Source organism: Sapajus apella, unplaced genomic scaffold (assembly GCF_009761245.1).
Source record: "Sapajus apella isolate SASKATOON/1434 unplaced genomic scaffold, GSC_monkey_1.0 scaffold21, whole genome shotgun sequence".
NCBI classification, from domain to species: Eukaryota; Metazoa; Chordata; class Mammalia; order Primates; family Cebidae; genus Sapajus; species Sapajus apella.
Window position 1 is genome coordinate 4,051,586 of NW_022436961.1, and position 13,672 is coordinate 4,065,257.

The window sequence follows — 13,672 nt, forward strand, 5'->3', positions numbered from 1 at the left end:
TCCAGTTTCAGCTTTCTGCACACAGCTAGCCAGTTTTCCCAACATCATTTATTAAACAGGGGATTCTACCCCCATTGTCAGGTTTGTCAAAGATCAGATGGTTGTAGGTGTGTTGCATTACTTCCAAGGCCTTTGTTCTGTTCCATTGGTCGATATCTGTTTTGTTATCAGTACCATGCTGTTTTGATTACTGTAGCCTTGTAGTATAATTTGAAGTCAGGTATACTGGCCTCCAGCTTTGTTCTTTTTGCTTAGGATTGTCTTGGCTATGCAGGCTTTTTTTTTTTTTTTTTTTTTTGGTTCCATGTAAAGTTTAAGGTGGTTTTCTCCAGTTCTGTAAAGAAGGTCAATGGTAGTTTGATGGGGATAGCATTGAATCTATAAATTACTTTGGGCAGTATGGCCATTTTCATGATATTCATTCTTCCTAACCATGAGCATGGAATGTTTCTCCATCTGTTTGTGTCCTGCCTTATTTTCTTGAGCAGTGGCTTGCAGTTCTCCTTGAAAAGGTCCTTCACATCCCTTGTTAGTTGTATTCCTAGGTATTTTATTCTTTGTAGCAATTGTGAATGGGAGTTCACTCATGATTTGGCTCTCTGTTTGTCTGTTATTGGTGTATAGGAATGTTTGTTATTTTTCTGCGCATTGATTTTGTACCCTGAGACTTTGCTGAAGTTGCTTATCAGCTTAAGGAGATTTTGGGACTAAGACGATGGGGTCTTCTAAATATACAGTCATGTTGCCTGTAAATAGAGACAATTTAATTTCCTCTTTTCTTAACTGAATACCCTTTATATCTTTTTCTTGCCTGATTGCTCTGGCTAGAACTTCCAATTGTCTAGCGCCAGATTTCAAAGGGAATGCTTCCAGTTTTTGCCCATTCAGTATGATATCGGCTGTTGGTTTGTCATAAATAGCTTTTATTATTTTGAGATACATTCCTTCAATAACTAGTTTATCGAGAGTTTTTAGCATAAAGGGCTGTTGAATTTTGTCAAAGGTCTTCTCTGCATCTGTTGAGATAATCATGTGGTTTTTGTCTTTGGCTCTGTTTATGTGGTGAATTACGTTTATAGACTTGCATATGTTGAACCAGCCTTGCATCCCCGGGATGAAGCCTACTTCATTGTGATGGATAAGCTTTTTCATGTGCTGTTGCAATGGGTTTGCCAGTATTTTATTGAATATTTTTGCATCTATCTTCATCATGGATATTGGCCTGAAGTTTTCTTTTTTTGTTGAGTCTCTGCTAGGTTTTGGTAACAGGATAATGTTGGTCTCAAAATGATTTGGGAAGGATTCCATCTTTTTGTATTGTTTGGAATAGTTTCAGAAGGAATGGTACCAGCTCCTCTTTGTATGTGTGGTAGAATTTGGCTTTAAACCCGTCTGGGCCTGGACTTTTTTTGGTTGATAAACTATTAATTGCTGCCTCAACTTCAGCGCTTGCTATTGTTCTGTTCAAGGTTTTAATTTCTTCCTGGTTTAGGCTTGGGAGGGTGCAAGTGTCCAGGAATTTATCCATTTCTTCCAGATTTACTGGTTTATGTGCATAGAGTTGTTTGTAGTAACCTCTGATGATAGTTTGTGTTTCTGTGGATTCAGCGGTGATATCCCCTTTATTATTTTTTATTGCATCTATTCTATTCTTCTCTCTTTTCCTTTTTATTAGTCTGGCTAGCAGCCTATCTATTTTGTTGATCTTTTCAAAAAATAAGCTCCTGGATTTATTGATTTTTTGAAGGGTTTTTTGTGTGTGTGTGTGTGTGTGTGTGTGTGTGTGTGTGTGTGTGTGCGCGCGTGTGTCTATCTCCTTCATTTCTGCTCTGATCTTAGTTATTTCTTGTCTTCTGCTAGCTTTTGAGTTTTTTTGGTCTTGCTCCTCTAGCTCTTTCAATTTTGATGATAGGATGTCAATTTTAGGTCTTTCCTAGCTTCTCATGTAGGCATATTTAGTGCTATAAATTTCCCTCTAGACACTGCTTTAAATGTGTCCCAGAGATTCTGGTACATTGTGTTTTCGTTCTCCTTGGTTTCAAAGAACATTTTTATTTCTGCCTTCATTTCATTGTTTATCCAGTTGACATTCAGGAGCCAGTTGTTCAATTTTCATGAAGTTGTGTGGTTTTGAGCTAGTTTCTGAATCCTGAGTTCTAATTTGATTGCATTCTGATCTGAGAGATTGTTTGTTATGATTTCCATTCTTTTGCATTTGCTGAGGAGTGATTTACTTCCAATTACGTGGTCAATTTTATAGTAGGTGTGTTGTGGTGCTGAGAAGAATGTATATTCTATGGATTTGGGGTGGAGAGTTCTGTAGATGTCTGCTAGGTCTGCTTGGTCCAGATCTGAGTTCAAGTCCTGGATTTCCTTGTTAATTTTCTGTCTTGTTCATCTGTCTAATGCTGACAGTGGAGTGTTAAAGTCTCCCATTATTATGGTGTGGGAGTCTAAGTCTCTTTGTAGGTCGTTAAGAATTTGCTTTATGTATCTGAGCGCTCCTGTATTGGGTGTGTATATATTTAGGATCATTAGGTCTTCTTGTTGTATTGATCCTTTTACCATTATGTAATGCCCTTCTTTGTCTCTTTTGATCTTTGTTGGTTTAAAGTCCATTTTATCAGAGAATAGGATTGCAACTCCTGCTTTTTTTTGCTCTCCATTTGCTTGATGAATCTTCCTCCACCCCTTTATTTTTAGCCTATGTGTGTCCTTGCATGTGAGATGGGTTTCCTATATACAGCACACCGATGGGTTTTGACTTTTTATTCAGTTTTCCAGTCTGTGCCTTGTGATTGGGTCATTTAGCCCAATTACATTGAGAGTTAATATCGTTATGTGTGAATTTGATCTTGCCATTTTGATGCTAGTTGGATGTTTTGTTCATTAGTTGACACATTTTTTTGTTGTTGTGTTGGTGGCCTTTACCATTTGGTACATTTTTGGAGTGGTTGGTACTGGTTGTTCCTTTCCTTGTTTAGTGCTTCTTTCAGGATCTCTTGTAAGGCAGGCCTGTTGGTAACAAAATCTCTCAGCAATTGCTTGTCTATAAAGGATTTTATTTCTCCTTCGCTTATGAAGTTAGTTTGGCTGGATATACAATTCTAGGTTGGAAGTTCTTTTCTTTAAGGATGTTGAATATTGGCCCCCACTCTCTTCTGGCTTGTGAAGTTTCTCCTGAGAGATACACTGTGAGTCTGATGGGCTTCTCTTTGTAGGTAGCCTGACCTTTCTCTCTGCTGCCCTTAGCATTTTTTCCTTCATTTCAACCTTGGTGCATCTGACAATTATGTGCCTTGGGGTTGCTCTTCTTGAGGAATATCTTTGTGGTGTTTTCTGTATTTCCTGGACTTGAATATTGGCCTGCCTTGCTAGGTTGGGGAAGTTCTCCTGGATAATATCCTGAAGAGTGTTTTCCAGCTTGGATTCATTATCTCCATCACATTCAAGTACACCTATCAAATGTAGATTAGATCTCTTCACATAATCCCATATTTCTTGGAGGCTTTGTTCATTTCTTTTCACTCTTTTTTCTATAATCATGACTTCTTGTTTTATTTCATTGAGTTGATCTTCAATCTCTGATATCCTTTCTTCAGCTTGGTCAATTCAGCTATCGAAACTTGTGAAGGTGGATCACCTGAAGTTAGGAATTCGAAACTAGCCTGACCAACATGGTGAAACCCTGTCTTTACTAAAAACACAAAAATTAGCTAGGCATGGTGGCAGATGCCTATAATCCCAGCTACTGAGGAGGCTGAGGCAGAAGAATCACTTGAACTCAGGGGTGGAGATTGCACTAAGTCGAAATCGCCCACTGCACTCCAGCCTGAGTGACACCGCAAAACTCCATCTCAAAAAAAAAAAAAGATAATTATACTTCTTCCTTTTCAATTTAGATGCTTTTTATTTATATTTCTTGCCTAATTTCTCTGTGTAGAACTTTGAATACTATATTGAATAGAAGTGGTGAAAACAAGTATCCTTGTCTTCTTCCTGCTCATGGAGAAAAACTTTTAAACTTTCTCTATTGGGCATGATGTTAGCTGTGGGCTTTTAACATATGGTCTTTATTATGTTAATGTGGTTTCTTTCTGTTCTTAGACTGAGTGATTTTCTCATTAAAGTGTTTTGTTTTGTTTTTTTCTTTTTTTGAAACAAAGTCTTGCTCTATTTCTCAAGCAAAGTAAAATGGTGTGATCTTGGCTCACTGCAACCTCCACCTCCCAGTTCAAGTGATTCTCCTGCCTTACCCTACAGAGTAGCTGGGTTTACAGACATGCACCACCACGCCTGGCTAATTTTGTGTTTTTAGTAGACAGGGTTTTGCCATGTTGGCCAGGCTATTCTCAAGCTCCTGACCTCAGGTGATCCACTTGCCTTGGCCTCCCAAAGTGCTGGGATTACAGGTGTGAGCCACCACTCCCGGCACAAATTTTATTTTAACATGCATAGTCCTGGAGATTTCTAGGAGGATTATACAATGACTCAATGTGGGTATAAATGCTTATTCATATTCCCTTTTCTATAGGGAAGGAGAGGTGGAGAAAAGATGGCAATTTGGAGGATAGTAAATGATTCTGTGGGGGAAATGAATGGACTTACAGAACATTCAGTGGCTTGAAACAAGAACCGTTGGGTCTACAGCGCAGAGGCTGCTGGTAAATGACTCTTCTTAAATTACTGAATTGGACTGAAATAGAAGAATGATTTGTGACAAAAGTCTGTCCAGGTGTGTTGACAGACTTTAGTCATTCTTTCTGTGGTATGAGTTAAGTTAATGAAAGCACAGAAAAGGGACCAGAGGTCGTTGTTTTCTTCTTTGGCAGATCTGGACCATAGGCAGGTAAGAGAACTTCGAAGAACAACTTCTTCCAGCGTCTGCTGGCCTTCAGGAGCCTTTAATTTGAAATAACCAGCATATCAGAGTGCCATATTTTTGGGTGTCCATTTCTGAGCCACAGTATTTCCCTGTTTGAAACTTCCTTAATGCTTCATACACAAAAAGTTGAGTTGGTAGTTGTGGACAGAAAAACAGAGTTAGCTGAATGGCAAAGGATCTCATTAAACAGTCTTTTCACTTCTGGGAAAAGGTCAGTCTAATTAAGTAGTTTTGTCTTATTTCAGGCGATGGCTTTGTAGTTGGGGTCTTAAAGCTACGACTCTATATATGATGCAGACAAAAGGATCTATAATAAGAGCCATTTTTACAGAAGTGGAAGAAAAACAAAGGTTAATGCTTGAAGTAGTTTACAAACTGGTTTCTTCTAGAGTGTGGAGGACAGCTGAAAATATCAGCAGCAATCTGACAGATTTCCCTGGATTGTAGCTTGTGTGCAAAGTTTGTCCATTTATAAAATGTTGCAGTGATTTTTCTTTAAAGCCAAGTTGGCTAGTATAAGCTCACAGTGTCTTAGGAAAAAAGGGAGTTTTAACGTTTAGTGATTCCAAGTCAGAAATGTAAGAGGAAAACTGCAAATGCTAATCCGTAGAATCAAAGCCAGATTTTAGTAGGCCTAACAATTTAAGATTTAGTTTAGATTACAGGTAAATAAAAACATCTGAGGAAAAAAGAAAACACAATGATCTGAAATCTAATTATAGTTTTGCGTTTTGTTCTTTCCCGAAACATGATTTTTCTCTCTTCAGTCCCCCATTTCTACCAAGAATAAATAAAAGTAAAGCCATTTTATTTGCATATTAACTTTTAGTCTTATTATTATACTTGGCCTGATTATTTGCATAAAGTGCATTAAGAATACTGATTTGCAACACAAGTTCTTTTTAAGTTCACTTTGCTGGAACTTTTCATAAGGAATCTCAGATTAGGCTTTTAGAAACCTCTTCAGGTTAGAAGCCAAGCCAAGGACTGGACTTGCTCTTAGACTGTGTCACTAATACCTGTACGAATTGGTGAATTTCTCTCTTCTCAAGGTCCCCAAAATAACTTGAGGTTCCTGGGATGTCAGAAAGTGACCTTCTTTACTTACCAAAAGCCCAACATGTGAACCATGTATTTAAGATATTAGACCAGTTTCTTCAAAAACTTCTATTGGTTTCATAGTATCAGCCTCAGTTTCTTAAAGCTGCCTGGTCATATCTGAAACTATGGCACTTCAGTCAAAACCTTGGTAGAATAACCAGGGTCTCCAATTGTGTTCTGTGGCAAAAAGGAACAGATTCTTACTGAACTTACTCAAATAACTATTTTGCCATAAAACGAAAATACAAATAGTTTCCAAATTCTGGAGAGATCAGGTAGAGAGAAAAGTGAATGTTTCAATTTTGTTCAAAAAGTATACTTGACCCAATTTCTGTAAAGCTTAAGAGAAGAGTTTCCTTAACTCTGGAAAGCAAAACATAAAAAGAATCAGCAATATTTTCTTTTTATTTATTTATTTGAGACAGTCTCGGCCTGTCACCCAGGCTAGAGTGCAGTGGTGCGATCTCGGCTCACTGCAACCTCTGCCTTCTGGGTTCAAGCAATTTTCCTGCCTCAGCCTTCCTAGTAGCTGGGATTACAGGCATCCACCAACCCTCCTGGCTAATTTTTTGTTTCTTCAGTACAGACGGGATTTTGCCATGTTGGCCAGGCTGGTCTCGAACTCCTGACCTTGTGATTTACCTGCCTCGGCCTCCTAAAGTGCTGGGATTACAGGTGTGAACCACCCCATGCCCCACTGTGAATCGGCAATATTTTAAACTTTTAAAAAAGTTATTAAAATTACATTAGTCCAATGTAATTCTTGTTTTGCTTAATGTTGGGTTAACAAATTTATGACATTTTTCTATTAGAGTTCTGAAATTGTTTACTCAGTCCTACAATACAATCTTAAAATGATAAGAAATTTGCATTCAAGAGTACTTTTATAAGATGGAGTTTTGCTCTTGTTGTCTAGGCTGAAGTGCAATGGTGGGATCTCGGCTCACTGCAACCTCCACCTCCTGGGTTCAAGTGATTCTCCTGCCTCAGCCTCCTGAGTAGCTGAGATTAGAGGCACCTGCCACCACGCCCAGCTAATTTGTGTATTTTAGTAGAGATAGGGTTTCACCATGTTGGTCAGGCTGGTCTCGAACTCCTGACCTCAGGTGATCCACTTTGGCCTCCCAAAGGCCTCCCAAAGTGTTGGGATTACAGGTGTGAGCCACTGCGCCTGGCCAAGAGTACATGTTGCAGTCTTTTCCATGAACTTTCTTGAAGACGACTTTAGGATTTGCAAAGAGCTTTCAGAAAAATAGCATCAGCATAAAAAAGTTAATTGTGAGCAGGACTAAAAATGCCCATGGTTAAAGATGGAATTAACAAGAAAACTAGGTCATTTTTAATGACCTACAACAATTTAACATGCTGCTTATAATTATGGCTAATAACATATAACAAGACAAATCCAATTTTTAGGAATATCATATAATTTTGGAGCAAATATTAGTAACACGGCAATACAAATATAATTGTAAAAGATTAAATATTGGCCAGGCATGGTGGCTCACACCTATAATCCCAGCACTTTGGGAGGCTGAGGCGGCAGATTATGAGGTCAGGAGTTCGAGACCAGCTTGACCAGCATAATGAAACCCTGTCTTTACTAAAAATACAAAAAGTTATCTAGTCATGGTGTTGCACTCCTGTAGTCCCAGCCACTCAGGAGGCTGAGGCAGGAGAATAGCTTGAACCCAAGAGGTGGAGGTTGCAGTGAGCCAAGATCGCACCACTGCACTTCAACCTAAGTGACAGAGTGAGACTCCATCTCAAAAAAAAAGTTAAATATTATTTCTGATTTGAAAATACTTTTTACATAATTGAACGCATCAAATAAGCCTGTTTATTATTTCTTTTGAAAGCTTCAGCAGCTTTTTAAAATATCTCAACATTAGTTTGTGGTCAAAAATAATTAATTTTGGATTTTAAAATATAATTGTGAGAAGCCTGTCAAATATGTCAAAGGTTTCAAATACTTGATCAAAATAGGAACATAGGTCCACTGAGAAAGTAATAGTCATTCATTCAGCCAAAGTGATAACTGGAAGATTACAAAAAGCAACAAACTTTGTTCTTTGATAGGCTAGAGTCTCCATTTTCCAAATAATCAAAAGACCTTGTGAAGACACTATGACGTGAGGCACGCAAAATCTGTTTCTCTCTCTTCCTTCTTTTTTTTTTCTGCATTTTACTCAGAACATGTACAAAAATCTTTTATTTTTATTAATCCTATGCAAAATATTGTTTAAAAGAGAAAATCAACCACTAGCTTTGTCTTTGTGTACTTTAAATACTAAAGCTAATTTTAATGAAAATGTATAAACAAATTTCTCCAATATCGGTCAACTTTGACACAAGCTAAAATGTTCATAAACCTTCTATAACCTATTATAATGTTCTCTTACTCTTTTACTCTTTAAAAACTTTGTGGCCTGGTGCGGTGACTCATGCCTGTAATCCCAGCACTTTGGGAGGCCAAGGCGGGCAGATCACAAAGTCAGGAGATCAAGACCATCCTGGCTAACACGGTGAAACGCTATGTCTACTAAAAATACAAAAAATTGGCCGAGCGTGGTGGCACGCACCTACTTGGTGACTACTCCCAAGTAGTCCCAGCTACTTGGGAGGCTAAGGCAGGAGAATCACTTGAACCTGGGAGGTGGAGGTTGCAGTGAGCTGAGGTCATGCCATTTCACTACAGCCTGGGCAACACAGTGAGACATTGCCTCAGAAAAAAAAAAGAAACCTCTTTATATCAATTTGTTATCATTTTTTCTCCACTTAGTCTGAAACAACCTTTATTTATTTTTTATTTATTTTTATTTTTTAGAGACAGGGTCTTGTCCCTCAGGCTGGAGTGCAATGACCTGATCATGGCCCACAGCCCCCTTGTCCTCCCAGGCTTAAGTGATTCTCCCACCTCAGTCCTCATCCTCCACAGCAGCTGGGACCACAGGCGTGCACCACCACACCTAGCTAATTTTTTTAAAAAGTATTTTGTAGAGACAGGATCTCCCTCTGTTGCCCATGCTGGCCGCAAGAAATTCTCTCTCTTTGGCCTTTTGAAGTGTTAGGATTACAGGTATGAGTCACTGTGCTTGGCCTGAAACAATCTTTAAGTAACCTCTAAACTACACAAAATTACTTCTCCTTTAACAAAACCACGTGCTCATGCCTTCCTTATAAACGTTCTCACTAAAAAATTTCTTGCATTTTTTTGTATACACTTTGCATACAAAATTGTTTAACTCATTTTTAGTGGTTTTAATTACATATATTTACTATGATTTTAACTCCTGTATCTTAATTTTTTTTTCTTTTTTGAGATGGAGTCTCACTCTGTCACCCAGGCTGGAGTGCAGTGGCATGATCTCAGCTCACTGTAACCTTTGCCTCCCAAGTTCAAGCGATTCTTCTGCCTCAGCCTTCCGAGTAGCTGGGACTATAGGTGCATGCCACCGCACCAGGCTAATTTTTGTATTTTTACTAGAGATGGGGTTTCACCATATTGGCCAGGCTGATCTTGAACTCCTGACCTCATGATCCACCCACGTTGGCCTTTCAAAGTGCTGAGATTATAAGCGTGAGCCACCACACCCAGCCAGTGTCTTAATTTTTAGTGAAAATGTAGGAAGGAAATCTTTTATATCAGTATTTGTAATTGAAAACTATTTTATAATTCTTAAAAATATTTCCTCAATTTTTCATGTTTATCAAGAGATTCAAATATATTTATCTTTTCTATATCACCTGAAAATAAGGTATCAGAGTATTCAAACTTAAACTTATGCTTAATTATGCTTAATAGTTGATGTGTCAGTATTTTAACTTAGAAATAACACAGATATTTCATGATTAACTATTACTTAATATAACTTGACTTTAAGAGTATCAATTACTAAAGAGATTTTTGAAACTATAAGTTTATTTACAAACATTTACTCCATTTGTTTTACCTAATTTACTCATTACTAACAATTATGTCTGAATTGCTCATGAAAAGCAATAGTAGCCATTTAAGCTTTTTGTTTGTTCAGTTGTTTATTTTTTTTACAGCAAAACCAGGCCAATCCTAAATCAGCCAATCTCATCTTAAAGGCCTTTAAGGTACTGGGCAGAGGCATCCTCTTCAATACTCTATCCACCAGGTTGTCCTGGATCCAAATGCCCATGAGCATCCAGGATAGTTATTAAAAAAAGCGTCCATCTGGGTCCGGGATTTACACACCAAGTATAAAGTCCAGACAGAGGACAGAACTACAAAGATGATGTCTGGAGGCTCTGACCCCTCCCAGCATGGCCAAGAGGAAGAGCTGGATCCAGGAGGATAAGGCCCTATTGAGCATGACTCTGCCCTGCAGCTGGTAGCCCAGGTGCTGTGGACACACATATATCTTCAGGCTTCATCACTGCAATCTTTGTAGGCCCCAAGACCTAGAAACTCAAAACCAAAAACATAGGCTCACAGTAAGATGTGTGCAAGGCTTTGGGGGAGCCCATCCTCCAGCTGTAGTAGCTTTAGCTCACAGGCAAATCAAACAAGTATCAAAAATATCATGAAAGAGGCAATTTTATGACCTGACTACATTTGGCAGAGACAGCACAAACCTGCCTGACCAGTAGCCCCAGGCAAAAATGTATAAATTCTGAAGACATTTTTATTTTATTTTACCGATAATTTTAAAGCAGTTTTATTTAACAAAGATTAAGATCACATGAATTTGAAAAGCATTGAACTTATTTACTTAATTTATATGTGTTTTTATTTTCAAGTCAATTCCTTACCATTAGACAATACACAAGCATATGATAGAAATATAAACATATGTAGACATAAAATACAGAACACACAGGTATGTATCCAAAAGCCAGAGATCAGGGGGCTTAACACAGCAGAGAGCAAAGCTTTAGGCCTGAGAGAAACTTGCCCATACCTCTTGGGGCTTTGTAATGGAGACAGGAAACGCACACACGTCCCACAGAGGCCAGCGGCACCTTTTTTTGTGTGTCTTCAAAGGGTCACAGCGTCCCCTTGTGAGGGCCAAAGTCCTGGTTAGATCCCTTAGTGTAGTATTAAAGGTGGCAAAAGAAAGGTACAGTAGATGTAAATGGAAAAGCAACTCATAGAGAAACCCATTGGGAATATTTTAAACTTTCCCAGAAAGATCAATAACATTTTACCTTTTTTTCAGTAAAAATCATTCCAATAAGGAAGCAAAAAGAAGGACCAAATGTGGAACTTTTTAAAGGAGCTCCAGCTGACTGGAAAAACAAATAAAAACAAACCAAAAATGAAATAAAACACAACAAAAACCAACCCAGGGTAGAAAGAAGATCCAAAAGGGAAAAGCCTTTGAAAAAAGTAAAACAAAGTACTGCTGGGTACGGTGGCTCACGCTTGTAATACCAGCTTGCCTAGGCGGGTCTTGAACTACTGACCTCAAGATCCACCCGCCTCGGCCTCCCGAAGTGCTGGAATTACAGGCATGAAGCCACTGTGCCCAACCTCTTTGTTTTTTCTTCTTCTTCTTCTTTTTCTTTTTTTATGTTGGCAGGCTGGTTTCAAACTCCTGACCTCCTGATCTGCCTGCCTCAGGCTCCCAAACTGCTGGGATTATAGGCATGAGCCACAGTGCCCGGCCTCTCTTTTGTTTCTTATATAAGTACCAATAACATAGCCAATTAAGTCAACAGCCTTCTAAAAATTTTTCATTAAAATATAGCCAGCTTATTTATTGCAAAGTATCTGAAGCCAATCAGCCTTTTTCACAGAAAGTCCCAGAGTTAACTTTCCAAGTTTACAATACCATGAATGCAAGAGGCATTTTAAAACTGGGTTCAGATGATGTAGTCCTCATGATTACTCAGAAATTCACTCTCAGAAATATGCTAAGGTAGCAAAAGATTCTTATTACTACAGACGGCTCAGGGTGCTATTTGTGTGTGCAGCAGTGTCTCAGTATCCCACAAAGTTGTGGGGTCTGCCAGTCATAGACCCCTAATCTGTTGCACCAGCAGGCCCTCCTGGATTTGGACTTTTCCAGAAGTAACCAGGTAACATGTGTTGAGACAACATGGGCCCCTTATAGGTAGGACAAACTCCACTGAGATTGTGGCATATTCAAACCTAAGCGTGTGCTGCCTAATATCTTAGGTGTCTAGGGTTCTAGCCTTTTCTAACTGGCCACGTTACTTCCCAAAAATCATACTCCCCAAATGGTGAAAAACAAGAGTGAGTCCTCCCACTGGTAACAAGTCAAGTTCTCACAAAAACAAAACAAGATGTAAGGGGAACCTCATCCAGTTTTTGTTTCAGGGACCCATGGCACGGTTGTACAATTGTACATCGGTCTGATGAAACTGTAAACATCACCAGTGACACATGGACACAGGGAGGGGAACATCACACACCGCGGCCTGTCCCGGGTCGGGGGCTAGGGGAGGGATAGCGTTAAGAGAAATAACTAATGTAGATCATGGGGTGATGGATACAGCAAACCCCCATGGCACATGTATACCTATGTAACTAACCTGCACGCTCTACACATGCACCCCAGAACTTAAAGTATCTATTAAAAAACAATCACCAGTTTCTCAGGGGCCAGCTCAGAAGGGGCTTATAGAGACTTTAGACCCATGTTCTATCCTATGACACTCCTCTTTATGACAAAACAACATGTAAAGACAAAGGCAATGGAGAAACAAAATCTATTGCTGGGAGAACAAAGATAAGACGATTATTTTAAGACAATATGGATATTTATACAATAAAATACACCAGTTGCTACATCAAAGACCAATGAAAAACGATTTTCTCCTGTTAATATTACATATGGAAAGAGAGACAAACTGATGATTTTACTCTCTGTTCACCCAGATTCCAAAGACAAACAGAGACCGAGATTCTGACTGGAAAGAATTTCTTACCCTTCTGCCGGGGGCCGGGTCCCGGGTTCCCTGAGAGCAATTTTCAGAAGAGCAAAGCAGCTTTGGTTGTCCTGCTCACTGCGCCAAAACTGTTGGAGCCAAGGGAAAACTTTCCTTTTGCCCTCTGAAGGTTCACTGAAAATCAAATGACAACAAGCAGATTAATAGAAGAAAAGGCACGCAAATTTTATGTTAATGCGCGTAGCCTAGGGAAATTATAGGAGGATTACCCAATAACTGGATGGAGTAGAGGTGCTTATACACGCTTTTCATAGTGAAGAAGAAATGGGGGAAATGTGACAAGTTGGGGTATAGAAAATGATTTTTTAGGTGGAAATGCATGGACTTGGAGAACTTACAAAGGCCTGGAACAAGGTCTGTTGAGCCTGCAGAGCAGACAATGACTGTAAAATGATTTTCTTTGAAATACTGAAATAGAAGGCAATGGTCTGTGACAAAAGTCTGTCCAGGTGTGTCTTTCTTCCTTTGATATGAATTAAGGTAATGCAAACATAGGAAAAGGACCAGAGGTCATTGTTTTCTTCTTTGGCAATTCCAGACTTTAGGCAGATAAAGTAACTCCGGAGATCTAATAGTGCATGTTGGTTACCAAGGGCTTTTAAATTATTTTAATTTAAAATAATCTTCAGGCTGGGCACGGTGGTTCATGCCTGTAATTCCAGTGCTTTGGGAGGCTGAGATGGGTGGATCACCTGAGGTCAGGTGTTCGAGACCAGCTTGGTCAACATGGTGAAACCCTGT

At 39.1% G+C, this 13,672-nt stretch overlaps 1 protein-coding gene across 1 annotated transcript in view; it reads right to left on the reverse strand.

Moving 5' to 3' along the window:
• Nucleotides 1-13,008, reverse strand: part of IDO1 (indoleamine 2,3-dioxygenase 1) — a 32,310-nt gene extending 19,302 nt beyond the window's left edge. The window contains exon 1 of the mRNA XM_032288128.1: nt 12,911-13,008. The gene's annotated coding sequence lies outside the window, so the exon portion shown is untranslated. The remainder of the gene's footprint in view (nt 1-12,910) is intronic.
• Nucleotides 13,009-13,672: the final 664 nt, after the last annotated feature.